Source organism: Perca fluviatilis, chromosome 9 (assembly GCF_010015445.1).
Source record: "Perca fluviatilis chromosome 9, GENO_Pfluv_1.0, whole genome shotgun sequence".
NCBI classification, from domain to species: Eukaryota; Metazoa; Chordata; class Actinopteri; order Perciformes; family Percidae; genus Perca; species Perca fluviatilis.
In genome coordinates this window covers 38,934,582-38,949,305 of record NC_053120.1, presented here as the reverse complement: position 1 = coordinate 38,949,305, position 14,724 = coordinate 38,934,582, and the positions used below count along the sequence as shown (strand labels likewise).

The 14,724-nt window shown below is 40.0% G+C and overlaps 1 long non-coding RNA gene across 1 annotated transcript; it reads right to left on the bottom strand.

Annotated features, from left to right (window-relative positions):
- Nucleotides 1-6,093: 6,093 nt before the first annotated feature.
- Nucleotides 6,094-13,155, bottom strand: LOC120565971. The gene is made up of 3 exons (XR_005640312.1): nucleotides 12,964-13,155; nucleotides 7,126-7,195; nucleotides 6,094-6,283 (listed from the first exon to the last, which is right to left on the bottom strand). It is a non-coding gene; the product is annotated as an uncharacterized LOC120565971 (long non-coding RNA).
- Between the last annotated feature and the right edge of the window lie 1,569 nt (nucleotides 13,156-14,724).

Sequence of the window (14,724 nt, the reverse complement as noted above, 5' to 3'; positions counted from 1 at the left end):
GATTTGTAGTTTAGCATTGGACTTAGCCTTTTGAATATCCAAGCACCTCTACTGCAAATGGGAGTGTCGTCCATCATCAATATGTACACCAAATCACACTGAGAACTTCTGCGATTGACTGACCCCTAACTACTAAGGTGAGTGAAAACAGAAAATATGCTTTAAGTTGCAAGAAGGGACGATTGTTGGCAGTGCAAGACTGAGGATGATGCAAAGATGCAGAGAGGCTGAGGCAGCAGATCCTGCTGGAATTGCTAAATGAGTCAGAGAGAGAGAGAGAGAGAGAGAGAGAGAGAGAGAGAGAGAGAGAGAGAGAGAGAGAGAGAGAGAGAGAGAGAGAGAGAGAGAAAAAAAAAAAAAAAAAAAAAAAAAAAAAAAAAGAGAGAGAGAGACATCACCCAGCCTGAGTACTACAATGGTCAGTGGAGGCAGCTGTGGTTTGTTGGGGCCAGGTCTGTGGTGCTGTTGAGTTAGAACAATACTCCTGCACAGGAGGCCCAGATCCCAATCAGCCCAGGAATGTGGAAGAGGAAGCTCTGGGAACAATGTGCAGCGTTCCTATGCCATTCTGGGTCCCACCCGCCCCTGCCTTGTTCTGCTTTCAAGCAGGAGAAAACAGGAAAACTAGTGGGCTGGGGCCCAGAAGTCAGAGTCCGTTTTGCAGTCAGCTCAGTACACTGTCAGCACAACCCTGCTACAGCCATGTTGATCAACCTGGGTATGCATACATCTGAACTGCTACTCCACCACTTGATGTCAGTAAACAGTTTGAGGTCTGTGTCAGGTAAGGTGAATATCAAAACAATGTTGCACTGCCCTCTAACGGTGCCAACAGCCACTACACTCTCAAGGCTACAATCCTGCCTTCCTGTGCAGGGCTCTCAAGTGTAACCAAAAATTATGAAGCCATAAAATAAAATATTTGCTTGTGTGTTTGTGACTGCACTGGTGCAACTTTTAATGAATAATATCTTTAGAATAAACATTGTAATACCAACTTTATTGCCTACTTCAAACAATTTTAAGATTCTATTCCCTTATTAAGGCTAGCTTAATAAGCTGAATAAAACCGTTTACACATTCAAAATTTATGAATGTGTATATACCACAACAAAAGCACCACTTGTAAGACATGCATATATCTGTCCAGTATTCAACATAGGAAGAGCCCCACTCAGATGATTGCACTATGCTACTAACAGCTCTCTACAGTTAGAGAAATGTATCCTGTCACTTCCCGAGATATTGTGTTTTCCTCCACGCCTAATTAGGGCCCGAGCACAAAAGTGCAAGGCCCCAACGGTGCCTTGCACTGAAAGGGCGAAGGAACCGATTGTTTTTCGTCAGATTATTTTTCCGAGTCCTATGTCACATTTTGAGGGGGTTAGAATGCACGAAAACTCACAAAAATTTGCACGCATGTCACAACTGGTGAAAATTGCAAAGATTCTAAATAATTACTCATATGCACCACTAGGTGGCGCTATTGCAGAAAAAAACGCATTTGGCCCTATAACTCACAAGCCATACATTGCACATTCAAAACCCATACATCTTCGCGTTCCCTGGATCCAGCTGAATCTCCTGATGTAGGCCACGCCCATTTCCACCTAGACCTTTATGCGTGAAAAATCGCCAATTATTCGAAAACCTACTTTGCCGAACTCCTCCTAGACCGAGCGGCCGATCTGCACGAAACTTGGCAGGTAGCATCTCCAGACGGACCTGACAAAAAGTTATCCAAAGAATTTTTATAGGATAAAAATTGCACATATTACGCACAAACAAATTTGTGTAGCTAAGTATGAAAACACCAACTTTGCCATATCTCGACCAAAATAATTGCTATCAACGCAAAACTTACGATTCTTGTTTGCCATGACGCTCTGGAGGTGCCCCACACATTTTATGAAAATTGGCCACTAGGGGGCGCTACAAGTACATAAAGTGTATACCTCATGAACGGCTCATCTGATTTTTACAAAATGTGATGGGTACCATCTAGGGCCACTCATGAGGCCACCCCTACAGTAAGGTACTGACTGGTCAAAGTGGGCGTGGCCTATGTGACCCTAATTGGTTTTAGCCCTTGGGCCCATTCTTGACGGCCTCAATATATACGAAAACTCACAAAAATTGGCGCCCACATAAACACCTGGGAGCTCTGCCAGACTGCACAGCGATTTGGCCCATACCTGTAAGCGGGCTCCAAAGCGCCCCCTAATGTGAGGAAGGCCTTAACTTGGACATAGTTGCTCCGATCTTCACCAGATTTAATAGCTATATTGCTATAATCATTGCGGACATATTTCCCATTTACCTTCATTAGCTCCGCCCAACCGGAAGGCGGCCATTTTTAATTATGCATTTTTCATGTGTTTTACATTCTTTCGAACCTGGAAACAGGAATGGCTGTATCTTGCTGTATCTTGTTTTGTGTCCGATGGACACAAAACTTAAAATAGTTGTTCCTCATGTGCCAATGCCAAATATGGCATCAATTGGCCTTTAGATGGGGCAGTTTTCATTTTTTTTTTAATTAATTAGCAAATTCGCTTTGAGCGAAACCTCCTTTTTTTAACTCCTCCGAGAGCGTGAGTCCCATCTGCACAAAAATGTGCACTTAGACTCGGTGGACCCTCATGACAATAACATATAAAAATAATTTTGATAGCTAACACAATGCGCAAGTTACAGAGGACCAACTTCCTGCAGGGGGCTGTCAAAACAGGAAGTTGCGTATCTTACCAAGACTTATTCAGATTGCCACCAAATATGACACAGTTGTTCCGCATAAGGGCTTGAGCATCCATGCCAAATTTAGAGTGAATCGGCCATTAGATGGCGCTGTTAGAATTTTTTTTATTAATTATTCACATTGCGATATATGGGAAACATACTTTGTCTAACTCCTCCTGGGCCGTGAGTCCAATCTGCACGAAAACTTTGATATAGACTCGGTGGACCCTCGTGACTAAAAGTTATCAAAAGAATTTTGATAGCTAACACAATGCGCAAGTTATGGAGGAACAACTTCCTGTAGGTGGGTGTTGAAACATGAACAGTTCTATCTTGGCAAAAGTTATTCCAATTTACATGAAACTTAGAATGTGTGGTCTACATGTGATGTTGCATTTGCCAGTACACCCCGGGGCAAGAAGCGAGGGCCCGTCATCGCTGCTCGCAGCTTTAATTATCACCGTTTTCTGTATAGTCCTGCTACATAGTCCGATCCAAGGGGCTGTCGAGGAACAAAATCTCACTCTGTATCAATTACAGTCACCGTTCAATTATGGTTCATTCAGAGCCCTGCTGTGCAAGGACACATTTTTCCTTTCTATTCTTGCTTAAAATATACCTTCTGCTTCTTACAGCCTCAGTTTGAATACTGCTACTTTGTCAATCTATTTGTTAATAACCTGTAAGTTAGTAGGCAGTCTTTCGTCTACGAACAGGAACAAGAAATGCAACGTGTAACATTCAGAAAAAAGTTATCAACCAGGTTTTGGCCGGTCAAGATTGACAGTTGTGAGGCAACCCACAGAAAATGTGGTTGTTGTCACTGCTGAAGAATGTGACCTGACTAGACCCTGCATCAAAATGATCCTCTTTTCTGACCAATTACTATTCTGAGATGATGTTCGTCTCCCAGAGGCAGAAAAAACATGTAAAACAGTATTTAGAGCAGCACACCAGTGCAATTCAACTTCACAACCTTTACAGTTCCTTGCCTTAAGCAACATTACTTTACCACAGACCACATTTTTAGCCTTATTTTTTTAGGGTGTTGGCCAGAACTAGAGCTGCAACAGAGGTTTTACACGTAACTCAATATTCTTTATTTTCTGATGATACGTCTACAAATGATACTGCCCAAAACTGAAACATATAAACAAGTTAACAATGTAATTAGCACAATGCTATATGCTACTTGTTAGCTTCTTTATTTGAGGATATGCCCTGCATACCCAAAACTAGTGTATGATACAAAACACTGAACATGGGCTCACCCTGTGTTGGACCACTCAACCAGACTGTCGTTGTGCTATCATGTTCATGTATCATGACTGCTGTGGTAATCCACTAATCATTTTCTAAATATTGTATTTGACATGTAGAACTAAAATATGATCTAAAATAGCCTAAGCTCCACTCCTTTGACAGAAGGTTACCCAACGCCAGTTGCTCTCAATCAGCTCCATCTAGTTGCTACTTTTACATAGCACACATGCCATTTGATTTGATATAAACACACTCAATTTCTTCCTTCTGACAAAAGCTTTGCATTGTGTACTGTAAGGGAAGCTATCAGATGTTAATCTGATCATCTGACTTTCACACTAAATTATAGGGTTGGGTACCGAAACTCGGTGCCAATAGGGAACCGGTGCCGACGTAAACGGTAGTAACGAGACCGAATAAGAAAGAAAGTTTCGGTGCCTCATTTCGGTGCTTGACTTTACACTACACCTGACAGCATGTAACGTTAGCCTACCTTTAGCTAGCAGCTGGATTAAACACCGGTAAAATGCTGACAGCTAACGTTAAACAGTGTAAAGTGTGACTGTATTTCACTGTGGAGGACTTCAACAGCGCGATGTAACAGTCTGCACTGCAGCACAGCAGCTGCCGTTGTCGGAATTCATAGATATACAGTAGTAGTACTAGTAGTACTATGTTTATATGGTCGGAGTTAAACAACACAGACGGTGCGTTCACTTGCAGCTGCCGTTGTCGGAATTAAACAACACAGACGGTGCATTCACTTAAAACAGGTAGCCTCGTGGTGCATTCACAGTAATTGTAAAATACCCTTTTCCCATCTGGGGTTCAACAGCAATTTACTGGTGAAATAAGTTATTGTTATAGTTATTACATTATTATTAAATCTTTAATTTTGACCATGGCCTTAGCAATAAACAAGTCACTGACTGCTGTTTACTACCCTTATTTTTTTTTCTTCTTCTTTTTTTTACTTTATTGAAAAGTACCGGTTCAGGCACCAGCACCGTTTTAAAAGTATCGATTTAGCACCGGAATCGAAAAAAAAAATACCCAACCCTACTAAATTATGACTGTTTTTTTTATTATTATTATTATTATTATTATTATTATTATTATTATTATTATTATATCCAACTATGTGAACACTTGCATTAAAAGTCTTACTTTGCTGTAACAAAGGGTATGAGCCAAACCAGCAGCCACTACCTCACCATGTTCTAATCTATGCTACATTGTAGGTCTGATAACCATCGCCAGGGCTCCAGACTAACTTTTTTACATTGGTTGCACTGCCTTTTGGCCCCGCAATAACAGATTTTAAGTGTAACCTTTTTTGTAAGTTCAAAAACTGTTGAAAATTCAAAATTTCTTAACAGCCTAAAAAACAAATCGCAATAACCTCAATATTTACAATAAACTTAAAAAGTGCTGATGATCTGAGACTAAAATTCAATTAAAAAGGTAGCTCTTCTTTGGTTATATTATAAGCAGTGTTCAATTTTCTCCTCACTGTTTCGGTTTGGCTTCTTAAATTCGGAACACTGAAAAAGCACTGTTCCCAGCCATGCTTTGCCTCACTCTTAAATGCGATGCATAATGCTGACCATTTTATCATATCTGAGCCACGGAAATTGGAAAAGCCATTCTTTGCAAAAGGTATATACGCTACCGGTCAAAAGTTTGGGGTCACTTAGAAATTTCCATTCCATTCAGAATACCAGCTGAGATCAGTTGCATTTTTTTTTTTTTTTTTTAATCAGGGCAGCAGTTTTCAGATTACATTATGTGCTTACATAATTGCAAAAGGGTTCTCCAATGTTTTCTCAGTCAGCCTTTTAAAATGATATCAGATCAGTAAACAGAATGTGCCTTTGGAACATTGGATGAATGGTTGCTGATAATGAACAATGTAGATATTTCATTAAAGATCAGCCACTCCTTCACACAACAGTCAAGAACCCTTTTGCAATTATGTAAGCACATAATGTAATCTGAAAACTGCTGCCCTGGTTAAAAAACAATGCAACTGATCTCAGCTGGTATTCTGTCTGTAATGGAAATTTCTAAGTGACCCCAAACTTTTGACCAGTAGTGTATATTTTGGCCTTTTTGTATGTGGTAGGCTCTGGCTCAGGTTCAGAATCAGATGAGGCCATCGCTGCTGAAGATGGACAGGATTAGGCATTTTACCGGGGCCAGGTGAGACAGGTGGCAGAGCAGTTACCGCCGACGATGTTGGGTCTTTCGGGGCCAGGGTAACGGGCAACACTGCATTTTTCTTGACGAAAGAAATAAATAAAGAAGTCACTAGATAAGCTATGTGTGTAAGCTACACACATACACAGACAGAGACAGACCTGCTAAATGTCAGATGCACTGGTGCGACCAATGAAAATGTTTAGTTTAACCGAGTTTTGGGTCACAAGTGCCTGGAGCCCTAATTCTCACAAGTAGTACCTTTAAAATGGAGATTAGAGCTACAAAAATTAACCAATAAATTAATTAGTTGTCAACTATTAAATTGATCGCCAACTATTTTGATAATTGATTAATCGGTTTGCGTAATTTGTAGGAAAAAAACTAAATATTCTGATTCTAGCTTCTTGAGTGTTAATAGTTCCTAAATGTGAACATTTTCTAGTTTCTTCACTTCTCTATGAAGGTAAACTGAATATCTTTGAGTTGTGGACAAAACAAGACATTTGAGGACATCATCTTAGGCTTTGGAAAACAATCAACATTTTTCAGCATTTTCTGACATTTTATAGACCAAACAACTAATCCGATTAATCGAGAAATTAACCAACAATGAAAATAATTGTTAGTTGCAGAATTAATGTAGATACTGTATAACTGCAATAAGAGTAGAATGAGGCATTCCTAGTCTTTTGACTGCAGCATGGATAAGATTTATTGACAGAATAAATGGGAAGTTGTCTAAGCAGTGGGAGAAACTCAAATGTCAGCATGAAAAGACTGAAAGTTCTCCTCTCAGAATTCAGCATAAGAAAAACAAGGAGATTAATCCAACACCCTGTTCATTCCCACGGTACTTATCTTGCAGTAAAACCTAAACCCACCACACAGTGGAACACTACTCACTTAACCCGTGTGACGTACCTTAAGGCCATAGAGCAGGGGCTGGAACTGGAAAGAGAAAGAAGGGTCCACAAGTTCACTGCACAAGAATCTGAAACAGAGAGCACAGAAATCGCTCTTTAACAACAAAGCAGCACACGGACAAGAAAACAGACACATTAACCATCTTGGTCATTTACCAAGTACTACTTCTACTACTTCTACTACTTCTACTACTACTACCACCACCACCACCAAGTACAAAAAGTGTGACATGACACGCCACATGGTTTGTTACACAGAACCATCTGAGAAGCCGTCACTGGAAACTGTTTTTGAAAAGGGCAGGCACTTTCAAAAAATACTTGTCGTCAGGTGATTGGATCATTTGTCTATCATGTCCGCCATTGTGGTTTTGAACGAACAGTCGTCGCACACACCTCAACCACGCCCGTAGCTGCCAGTAGCTCCTTACTTGAAACCTCGGAAGATGGATTTGGATGGATGTGTGATCTTGTGATCCTGCGATATCGTGAGAATCCAGCTGCCAAAATATGCTCTTTTAAGTAGAAACTTACGATGGATCCAAATTACCTTTGACTGGTCACAAAACATTAACACATTAGCTGTTACATAATCAGCAGCTGTGCGAATATATCTTTCAATACTTCTGTCTTGAAACTTTCTTGTTGACACAGGAAATATAGTCTTTGAATAGCAGTCTGTGTGCCTTATTTCAGTCACCCCAACGTTCAAGAGATTTAATTCTATGTTTCTTCAGTAATGACACAGAACAACATCCCGTATAAGGATAGGGCTGTAAAGGCGGAGTGTTGCTGGGACAGTCCAGACTCTTGGTCATAGCAAAGTGATAGGTAGACCGTTGGCTTCAGCCGGGTTTGCTCTGTACTGGGACAGGATTAAAACCACCTCCTGAGCAGAGTAATAATCTGAAGATTACCCACTACATCCAAGAGGCAGTTACATAAGCGATCAGAGCCTCCAAAACTGTACTTTCCCTTCACTTTATCATCATAGTGGCGGAAAAGGGCTCCATTTATAATCTCATATCCAACCATACAATCATTGTTACTGTATGACTCAGAGCAGAACGTAGTATATCCATTATTATTTTTTTTTTTTTTAAAGGTAAAAAAAAGGAGGGTATAGTTATGACATAAATATAATCCAGTGACATTAGACTGACATAAATAAGACACTTTGAACCGTTATCGAACTGTTATCAAACAAAGGAAGGAAGAACAAGCCACTGAGACATACAGCAGCCAGACAGAGAAGTTGAGGTGTGAGAACTTCCACTCAAGTACCGAGGACAGATGGTGAGAACAGGTCATTGTAGATATCAAGTCAAAAAGCCCAAAAGTCATGTAACGGCGACATAGCATCACACATACCTTATCCCACCCACCACAAACACGGCAAAAAAAACCTTCTCAGACGCAATCACTCACTTCTCACGCTAACAGACCTGTGAATAATACATCTGGCTTCCTGTTCCAACTCAGTGAGTCCAAAAAACAAAAAAAAGTGTGACCACAAGAAAAAGGGTAAGCCAAACCCTGTGCACGTCTTAAAAGCTGTAGCAAATACAGTCACAGACTAAGCTCCTTCTCTATATTTAGGTTCTCAAAAGGCATTTCTCTGGTAGTGCTAAAACATATTTCACATATCAACATAGCTCACTAATACTTTGAACAAATCAATACCTTTACAGATCTGCGTCTGGTTAAGGAGTTTAAACATTGTACATTTTGGCTTGCCTGCAACAAGCAACAAGGGTTAAAAGCGGAGCGGAACTGATCTGATCAACGGTTAACTTGGCTTCATCTAATATATCACCCTGCAATTTTCTGAGTCCAGCACACAGCAAGGATGCTGCAAATAGGAGACTGATAGTCCATCCAGGAAATAAGAGTCCTGACAAAGGCAAGATTGCCCCGTCTCATTTTGTTGTGTGTTCCCTTCAGCTTTCTGCCATATCAATTTCCAGTAGCTGTTCCGTACAGTTTTCTTGTACAGTTCACCTTATAAATGAATCACAGTCAAACTTTAATTAGCCACACACACTCTTTCTGTAGGCTACTTGTCCCTGCTACAAATAAACTAAACCACAAAAACAACCACAATCAAAATTTAGAAAACAAACTCATGAATATCTAATGTGATGTAGTATTTGCTGAACTTGTCTTGAAGAACTTGGAATAGCTCAGTCAGAAACAGACAGTGTGCAACAGTAAATTGGACAAAGAGGGAATAGACTATATCTGGCTCCGTCCAACACTAAATGACAGGCCTGGTCCTGTTGTAATAACTACTTCTTGAGCGGAAACATTACTGGCTTCTTCCAACTAGGAAGGAAAGTGCATGAACAAACATTTTTGCACGTTACGACAGATAGCCTATTCCTCTTATCTCGCTCTGGATGACATGATTAGCCAGAAATTATGAAGCATTATTGTACCGTCAATGGATCTAAACATGGCACAAAGACTGGAACCTCAGCTGAGGGCAAAGACAGGGTGGTTTCTCTGGCAAAGGCAGACCCAAACATCAATTATGTTCCGAAACCTCTCTCCCAAAGCCAAGGATAATCTTCCTCAGAAGGGCTCAATTATAGGTTATTTCTAGCTAGACTTAGTCCTTATTGTGTGCTACGTCACACCAAGTCTTTCGATTGAATCTTGAAAAGAAGGCATAACCTATGTAAATCAGAGTAAGACAGTTGTGCTTTAATTTACATTGCACTAGGAAGAGGAGGAGACTTTAAGTTAGTTTTATGAAAGTCAGAGTTGGTGACCAACTGCTGAATTCCAAAACACTACACAGCCATCATAATTCATTTAAATATTTGGAGCCATTTTGGAACATCACAAATCATTTACCAACTCGTGAATATTCTTATCTTGTCCCAGGGTAAAAGGGAAAGAGATGTCGGCCTAGAAACACCTGGCAGAGGGAGCTTCAGACAGATATCAAAAATATGTCTGGTCACAGATAGAAAAGAAAGCCAGCGACCGAGTTCTCTGGAGGTCCTTTGTCGACGGCCTATACCCTCCAAGGGGTGTCAGGCATAAGTAAGTAACTAAGAATATTCTAAGAATAGTTTTACAGTGAATATCCCACAAACAGAATGAAAGGGCACAGCAATGTCTGTCAATCTTAAGTGCTATGGAGATACAATTTGTGTTGAGTTCAATGCTCCAAGCAGGACAGTGTGACCACAGAGAAGGGTGCAGCATACAGGGGAATTGGTTGGGGGGCAATATTTAATTTAATAGCAAGTTTTAAGCAAAATATCTTTTTAAAGATTATTTTTTGGGCATTTTTAGGCCTTTATTCGACAGGACAGCTGAAGACATGAAAGGGGAGAGAGAGGGGGAGAATGACATGCAGCAAAGGGCCGAACCCGGGCCCGCTGCGTCGAGGAGTACACCTCTACACCCGCTCTACCAACTGAGCTATCCGGGCAACCGTTTTATTATTTGTTCAGTTGTCCAGTTAATAATTGTGCAAATGCAAACACACACACACACACACACACCTGGATCCAACTGGTCAGTCTAGGTTTGATAAGAGCTCATCTACTGTAACCTGGCCAAAAAAGTGAAAGCTCATATCATATGACATGGAGATCTCAGATAGTTGATAGTTTTAGAGAAGACCAACCAGGATTTCCTAACTTCCTATATGGAACCAGGTTAACCGCTGCAAGGTCAAGTGGCATAAAAGCAGGTGCGGAGACAGCCAAGATATTTGTGCATTCACGGGTTTTAAGCCCATTTTAAGAACACTTTATGCTTGCTTTCTCAAGATGACAAGTTAGCAGTAGGGCTGTGCAATTAATCAAAATTGTAAATCGCAATTAGGATTTTGGCTCCTAATGATCACAAAAACAGAATAATGGAGAAAAACGATTATTTGGCACATTACGTTTTGCAAGTAAACTCTTATTTTGTCTTGTGTTCAATTGGGAGGGTCTTAAAAGGTGTTTTCACTGTTGATTTGTTTAACTTCTTCCGTGTTATTTAAGTTCAATAATTGCAAAATCTTTCCAAAAGTCAATGAGTAATGGTGTTAAATATCGATATATGTTGGATATATTCATCACTGCTACAGAATTCAAACATGCCACAAGACCACAAGTCAAATCTAACTAAGTGATACGTAGATGAAAAACAAACTAAGAAATTGCATCATTTTTTTGTAGTCACCACTAAAAATGCTGAGTTAACAGTCAAACCTTGCAGGAGGCAGCTTAGTGAGGAGCCACTGTGGGGGCATTTTACCATCCCCATGCTTTTCAATGTCATTAATACCAGATTAAACCAAACATACTAATTCACTGGAATTATGCCCCAGATAATCACAAATAGATAGCTATTTGAAGTCTAGGGGGATTCCCTCTAGTTGTGCTTGCCCAAGAGAATACTCTACACAGCTGTAATGCCATGCCATCAGAAGCTTATCCTGGTAGTGACGAACAGGGATCAGCCAGTTGTAATGACTGATGATCTAGTAGGCCTAGGCTAGCACAACATTGCAGATCTTGTGTATATAATGCTCAGACTATGTGTGCTACTTCATAGCAGCGCCACTGCAGTGGACATCTGACATGGTACACTGCAGCAGAACCAAACAATGTTAGATGAGCAATACAAACAATTTAGTTTCCCCTTCTACACTAACCTCACTTTTTCATGTAAATATGCGCAACAAAGTTCTCATTACTGAGAGCATAGTCCACGCTCATGTGGGCCCATGAGTGCATACAAAATGACTTTCCTTCTGTCACTCTACCTTCCTCTGAAATAGCTTGGCCATCTCCACCTCCAGCCACAGCATACTGAACAGATTCCTATCGGACTGTATCCAAGGGCCACTGCTTGGTTCTCTACAGAAAACGAACAAATGCTTCATTGTGTGTGTGTGTGTGTGTGTGTGTGTGTGTGTGTGTGTGTGTGTGTGTGTGTGTGTGTGTGTGTGTGTGTGTGTGTGTGTGATGCACTCGGAACAAGGAGAATGAAGTCCTCAGAGGAATGTTAGCTAGATGTAAAGCTGACAGTTCTCTCACTGTTGTGCCAATGCATAAGAACCACCATGCTTGGGCATGTTATGTGCCTTTAAACACACCATATTTCAAAGCGTGACCTCACACAAACAACAGGGTTCTCTTAGACCTACCATTGCATTAAAACACTAGCTAGATTCCCTGAGTTAACGGTGTGTGCGAGGTAATTTTGATACTGCGGGTAACGGTATACGGTAAACATATTTTGTTGATGGTTTTGTTGTCTGACATGAATAAGTTTATACTACCAAGACAAAACTATGACAAAAAAGGGAACTAGACACGTTAAAATTGGCTAACGTTTAACGTTAGTAAGGTAACGTCCCTTGTAGCTTTTAGTTAGCAACTAGCATTGTGTTAATACTGTATTGAGAAAACTCCTAATGTTGAGCAGGAGGCTGGCTAGCAGCAGCAACTTAATATAACGTTAGCTGACCAGCCAGTTGTCAACTAACATTATAATGTTACGTTCAACATGCTAGTATGATAGCAATGTTAACAGCCCAGTCAGCTATTTGGCAGCGTCACAATTAATGACAAGAGGAATCTGAACGATGCCTATGGTTTCACTTGCAAGGTAGCTAGGCGATTAACTCACTAGCAGAGGAGCCAAACTGCTTCTTTAGCATGCTAGGGTAGGCAATTTTGGTACCACAGTTGGAAAGCTAACGTTAACCTCAACGGCAAAGTTAATCACGGAACTTGACGTAAGCCAACGTTAACTACATTAGCTAAATAGCAACCGCCGTGTCCTCAATTACTTAAATGTTCGTAAAGCTGACGATACTCACAACTTTTGTTTCCTCTCCCTTTAGTTGGGCTAGGTTGCTAGCTTGCAGACGTTCTTTTCATTTGCCGAAAAAGCTTCGACGTCCTGGCCCTCCTCCATTGGAAGGATTTGCGTAGTGGTATGATTTTTTTTTTTTTTTTCTCAGTCTGTTTCGGTGTTGGGAGAGCTCCACTGTCAGAACAGACGCTAGCCTGTTTGTCCCGCCTCCTTGATCACGATTGGCTGTGATGGTGTACGCCTACATAAAATAAAGCTTTCTATTTCACCAAATACGTGGCAATCCGGAGAAAACGACCTGTTGATTGGATGACGTCTGGGGATGACGTTCACATGGGTCCACTTTTTATTCTAACCGGCGTACACCGAAACTTGCACTATATAGGCGGGTACTCGGAGGAGTCGAGCTCCAACCAGGCTCCAACGGGCCAAAGCCTATGGCCAAAGCAGACGGTTTAGAAGATACCGTTGGAGCATTTATGTAAATAAGTATAAAAAAAAAAAACACTTTATTAATATAATTATATATTATAATTTATATAATTAAATATGATGATAGCCATGTAACTCTGTTATCATCAATCATTCATTATTTGTTTATACACAGTTACGGATGCTTCTTGGAAATCGTTATAATTAAAATTATAGTTAAATGCATTGATAAACACTCAGAAATTACCTTATATTGGCATAAAACAATGTTCTAAGTGTTTTTATACTGCTTAGATGTTACAAATTGGAAGTTGAAGTGCAGTGTTATCAAACTCAAGACAGTTATGTTTGTCTGTCACAATACAAGTGAATGCCTTATCCACCACTGTGGGCAAGCTGATAAACTCTGCTACACTCTCTCTTGCTTCATTAATTATTTCAACAGCCTACAATATATTAAATTATATTAGGCCTAAATAATAATATATAAGGATCTACTGCTGTTAGTCAACAGGTCTAGTCCACCAGGAGTTTGAAAAGCACTGAGAACGCTCTGGTCAAGATTTTTAAATTACAATGATTTAAATATAGACTGTGACAAAATCTCAGTTGCAGTGTTAATGGTTGTTTTTGCTGCATTCAACACAGTCACCCACATTATATTACTAGACAGGCTGGTAAACATGGGTTGGGTTTTCCATAGTTTTCTAGCACAGCTTTATTTGCAAGATATTGGTAATAACATATCAAAGAACAAAAATATGTGGAGTTCCCCAAGGGTCAATTCACTTATTTCTCAATAATTGGACAGTAGCTGAAATTATGCAAAGTATCTCTTACCATAGTTATGTGGATGACACTCAAGATAGGTTATGGAAGAACTATGGTCCCATGGAACTACTGAACAGTACATAGTACATAGAGCAAATGACCAATGAGCCGTAATATAATTTAGCTAAATCAGAATCAGAATCAGCTTTATTGTCCAGGTTTGCGTAGACAAACAAGGAATTTGACTCCGGTTAATCTTTGCTCTCAAAGTACAACATTTAACATATTAAGAATAAAAAACAGAGATGACGGTAAGAATATAAAAAAATTGTGTACAGTATAACAATACAATAGAATTTACAATTTTACAAAAAATATACAAAAGAGAGGAAAGGAATAGTGCAATATAGGTCAACAGACTTTTTTTTTCAGAGATTTTAGGATTTAATTATGAATACAGTGCAAGGCAAATCGGTGCAACAGTAATATATTAACAACAATATTGTAATTGTTCTTCCCGCCTACCAGAGGGAACGAGGGTGAACAGTTTGTGACCAGGATG